This window comes from Rhagoletis pomonella, unplaced genomic scaffold (assembly GCF_013731165.1).
Source record: "Rhagoletis pomonella isolate Grant_MI unplaced genomic scaffold, Rhpom_1.0 Rhpom_scaffold_00004, whole genome shotgun sequence".
NCBI classification, from domain to species: Eukaryota; Metazoa; Arthropoda; class Insecta; order Diptera; family Tephritidae; genus Rhagoletis; species Rhagoletis pomonella.
Genome location: NW_023458558.1, coordinates 9,767,023 through 9,772,687, shown reverse-complemented (window position 1 = coordinate 9,772,687; position 5,665 = coordinate 9,767,023).

Genomic DNA, 5,665 nt, shown 5'->3' with positions numbered 1-5,665 from the left:
CATTGTTGTTAGGTTTATGTATTCATTAAAGCTAGAGTTGTTGTGACTTTCGTTGAGTGGCAGCGTGGATATGTTGCTGTGGCGCTAACCATTTGATTTTCCTGCTTTCTTTTTTTTTTTTTTTGTTTTGCTTTATCCAATGCTCTCGGTGATAAACCTCGATGGGGTGCATTTGAACGCAGATGCCATACTCTAGTCAACTAGCACCCAGTGGGCCAGCTATTCATTCAGCCAGTCAGGCAGCCGGCAGTAAACCAAGCGAACAGCAAAACACTCAAACGGGCAATCAAAATAGCAGCAATCGACGCCAGCGCCAGCACCAGCACTGCTCTGTCTGTAGCGTCAAAACTGCCCACACTTGGCGACGGCACATTTGGGCGATTGTTTGGAAGCGCACACGTGTTTGCTTGTGTGAATGTGCCGTTTCAGACGCGCGACTTCAATGTGAGTCTTGTGTGGCGGCTGTGGCAGTCACAGTTCATCAGTTGTGCGCTGGAAACGAACGTGTGCAGATTGAAGTTGAAAATCGACACAAATCGTTTAAAGAAAACATATTCCGTTAAAAAAATAAAAATAAAATTAAGGAAATCACTACCTGCAAGCTGTGAATTCAAAAAGTGTTGCTCTCCGAGAAATGAAGTGCTTTTCCCCTGGAGTGTAGTGTAAACATGTAAGATGACGAGTGCGTTTGGGAATTTCGATAGTGCGCGCCTTGCACCAGTTCAGTTCGCTTTGCATACCACAAAAATTTTAAATGTTGCAACTGTTTTTTTGAATTGTTTTTTTTTTGTTTCCGTCGCGCACTCATTCTGTTAGTCGTTAGTGGCTTCGCCGCTGCTCGCAATATTATGGTGGCTTCGTGTCGCCTTTTTGACTAAGTTTCACAGTTGCAGTCGGCATCATAATCTTTATCGCGCTGCCAAAAAATTCTCACTCTCCTACGCGCCCGACAATGTTGTCAAGAAGTTGTTGTTTTCTTGTTCACCGACATGTCGCCAACTATTATTGACGCCGCCTGTCTGTTGACATTTGAAAGGATTGTTTTGGCTACATTTATCCTCTAATATCTTCTCGCCTTCTTTAGCGCTAAAATAAATACAACAGAATAGAATCGTGCATGAGTGTTAGGCCAAATCTGTTCGTTTACCAAGAAAACCTTAACATAGTTTGTGATAGCCAGAACTTCATTTGAGTACGGCTAATAGTGATCCAAATAAAGATCTTAAAAAAAAAATAAAGATCAGTCTAAACAAGTAAGAGCAGCGCTGTCTTCGGCTATGCCGAAGGCTTCATACCTTTCATGAACATCTGCAAATTTTAGTTTGACAGATTACTGATTTTGAATACATCTGCATACATCGATAGAGGAGTTACATACTTATATAAAAAATCGCACCTAAACAATCAGAGGTATGGAAGATATACTTTATATGACACCAATCTAAGTGATTTTCACTGCTATGTGATCGGTATGTAAACCGGTAACACAATTTATTGGGTTAAGTTTCCTACATAAAGGATATATATCGCAAAAACTAGTATCTGAACAATCAGTGCTATAGCAGATAAAGCTTATACAGCATAGATTTTGACGATTTTCTCAGTAGACTTTGTATTATTATTTATAAAATATCTTACGAAATTTATCGGTTTTAGCTGTTCAAATAAAGGAGTTTTACAGTAAAATCCCATATCTGAACAATCAGATGTATGGAAGATATATGTTGTAGTCACCAGATCCTTGTTATTTTCACTGTACGTATTCTGTTAATAATGAGTGAAAATGGTGCGAAATTTCATGTTCCTAGCTGCATAAATGGAGGAGATATGATAAAAGACCCCATATCTGAACAATCAGTTGTATGGGGGCTGCAGGTTATAGTGACCCGATCTTCGTTATTTTCACTGTAAGTCTTCTGCTGATAATGAGTGAAAACAGCGCGAAATTTCATGGTCCTAGCTAAATAAATGGATGAATTATAACGAAAAATCTCATATCTGAACAATCAGTTGTATGGGAGCTATAGGTTATAGTTATCCGATCTTTTTAATTTTCACTGTAAGTTTTCTGTTGATAATTATTGAAAACAGTGCGGAATTTCCTGTTCCCAGCTTTATAAATGGAGGAGTTATAACGCAAAATTTTATATCTGAACAATCAGTTGTATGGGAGCTATAGGTTATAGTTACCCGATTCTTCCGGTTCCGACAAATGATTAATACATTATAAAAATACACCCACCTACCAAATTTGATCCGGATATCTCGAAAACTGAGAGACTAGATTGCATACAAGCAGACGGACATGGATAAATCAACTCAGCTCGACGTTCTGAACATATAAGTATACATTTTAATGGGTCTATCTCTTTTTGTTCTGGTACTTACAAACATCGGACCAAAGTTATAATACTATTTCATGCTCATGAAAGGTATAAAAATTAACTAGTTGAGACGTTTTCTGTAGGTTTATTTGTAAAAAATCAAGGTCATAACTTATGAATTCATGCTTAGCGTAGAATTTTTCTCAAATTCGACATGTATACACAAATCGACCCTTCCTAATGCATGGAAATTAGTACTCTGCAGGAAACCGAAGTAACTCTTCACTAGCACCGCACAGTGTGGAAATTTAACTGTTTTTCTGACAAAATATCTCGGCAACGAAAACAGCCAGCGAAAAAAGTTTAAACACATTTTAAATGTTTCGAAATAAAAAAGAACATGAAGAATAATTTCGTTTGATAGGGGTTATTAAAATTTTGTTTCTTTTTTTTCTGGTGAAAAATTAAATTTAGTGAACTTTTTAAATACATATTTTTGCTCCAATTGCGTCAAGAAGTTCACAAAAATATTATTTGGGGTATTCACGATCCGATGCATACTGTGTCGCATGGTGCATGAATTGCATGATTGGATGATTTTGTTGTTGTTTCATGTGTTCAACCAACAACAAAATTAGCCAATCATGCTATTTATGGTATCTATGCACCATGCGACACAGTATGCACCGGCTCGTTAATATCGGCTAATCTAAAAAGTCGTGTTTTTCGCGAAAAAAGGCAATCTCGCAACTCAATTCATATATGTACATTAGCCTGTCACAAGAATATATTTGTAAAAAAAATTTTTTGCGAATTATGTTATGCATACCATCTATATTTGTGCTTTTTAGCCTAAATAGCAAATATATGAGGTTTAATGGCAATGGGGTAACGTTAACCCGTGCCGACTTTTAGTTGTACTTTTGGTTAATAAGTTGAACTAATCGTTCATGAAAACTTATTTAATGCGAACAATTCGATATACTTCCCATACCTCAACGTATTTCTAGTAAATCTGCATCTTTACATTTTTTATAGGACGGCACGATTACTTCACAAGGACATCGAAAAAATTAATTAAAGGCAAATGTCCTTTGCAATTTTTATTCTTCAATATCCTTATATGTAAATATTTATAGAATTTAAATTAAACTAAGATTCTTGAAAATGCATTCAAATGAAAAAATCTTAAAGTTAAATATTTTTAAAGGATATTTTTCACATGTTCCAAAGGCTAGTTGAAAACAAAAGTTATAATTAATCTTGTTTTGAATTTTTCTTTTAATTGACACCCATATATCCATATTTTGTGAAAACTTTAATTAAGTTCATTATTCATTTATGGTCCTTTGGCAAAAATCCTTACCACCTGGTAAAAAACTAAAAACGCAGATTTACTAAATATTATGCCCTAATACTATACGGAATACAGTAATACCGCCTTATATAGAAGTAAAATGAGTAAGTTAACAAAACACGCGAACTGCACAAAGATTATTCTAATAACTTTTACTGCAAGTCGGCACGGGTTGTCATGGTCCGAATTGATTCAAGATTTCTTTACCATTTCTACAAAAAAATTTTGGAAAACTGTGAGCGCTTTGGGCGACCACTAAATATTTTATGATGGCAAAAAAAAAATTGGGGTTTAGTTTTTTCCAATAATATGTAGAACAATCCTAGGATGAGAGAGCAATTAAATTCCGACTTTACTTTTTTTTGTTGACCACCTTAATGTACATACATATATAGTCTTCAAGACCTGCGTAGGCAAGAATAACGTCTTATTTTTCTGCTATATACAATCTTCAATTATGAATTTTTGGCCATTTTCTATTGCCCTTTCATTGCTGATCTCATATATCAGTTAATTATATATTTTTTGTATTTCTACGCAAAAGTGGCAATTACTTTCTTTCATTATTATAGAGTGTATGAGCTGAGTTCGTAGACACTCAATGGCATTTAATTTGCTATGATAATCCTTTGGACATTCACACCACTCATGGAAATGCATATATGCCACAAACACATTTTTAGCGACATACATACAAATATGTACATTCTAAGGAACACATATGCATGTATACTTTCTAATAAAAATAAATCTCCTATATCACTTTCACTGCATTTTCAGCTTATTGCTCATTCATATGATGCTGATGCGCTTTCATCAATTCTAATTGAATGTTTTTTGTTTGTTTTTTTTTTTTTTGTTAGAATATTTTTTGTGTTGCTGTTGCTGTTATTGCTACTTTTTCACACCTCACTCTGTAATTATATTTGTTTATATGTATGTATGTTTTTTAATTGGATATTGTTATTTTGGTTTATTGAAGCGTGTGAAAAGTGAGAAACACTTTCAATGTCAATATGAAGATAAACTCGCCGCCATGCAGCTTTGTAGCGCTGTCTAACTAAAACACGTAACGGCCAAAGTATTGTCTGCCTCGCTATGTAGTAAGTATTTATGTAGATGCATAGTAGTTGACTCATTTGAGGATCAGCGCTGGTGTGCGTAGGTGCAAAGCTGCGCGAGTGAGTGGGTATGTGTGCGTATTTCACTCAAATTTGCTTGTGCTCAATATATGTACATAGACAACTATGCGATTTCTATGCAAAATAAATTTTTTCATTCGCGATGTGCCGTCCAAAGTGAAACGATGGAATGCTTGCGGTAACGGTAACTAACTACTTAACAACAGAAAGGTGTTTCAAGGGCAGGAGAGTGTTTGAAAAAATATTGAACTGTGTTTTGTGTGCATGAATTCGGAAGTGTATTTCATAGAAAGTTATTTGTTTCTAATATTTTCTGATGCATTTTATTGGCCTACAATAATAATAAAAAACAAATTTAAAAAAATAAAAAAAAACCTTTTCAACATATTTGTGGCTTAAGAACGCAATTTTTATGAGAATTAAAGTGTATATGGCCACTTTTGCGATAGTCAATTGAAAGATAAGCAACAATTTAAAGACAAAAGTGCGCCGTTAAAAGGTTCTAAGCACTAAAGTTAAAAAAAAAATTAATAAATAAATAAATAATGTACACTAAACTGAGGCCTTGCTCCCTTGCTCCGACGCATTTACCATACATTTCTAAATATATGTGTGTATAAGAATACAGTGATTTGTTCCACGAAACCCTCAATATTACAAAAAAAAAAAGTTTAACAAAAAAGATGAAAAGTATTAGTCAATCAAAGTATACTTTGAAAGAATAGTGTAAACCAATTAATCGAATCGTCAAAAACTAGTGTTGAAATCAAATTAAAATATGCAACAAATAACTAGCTACGAAATTGTTTCACATTTTCAATAACAACAACAAATATTGAATA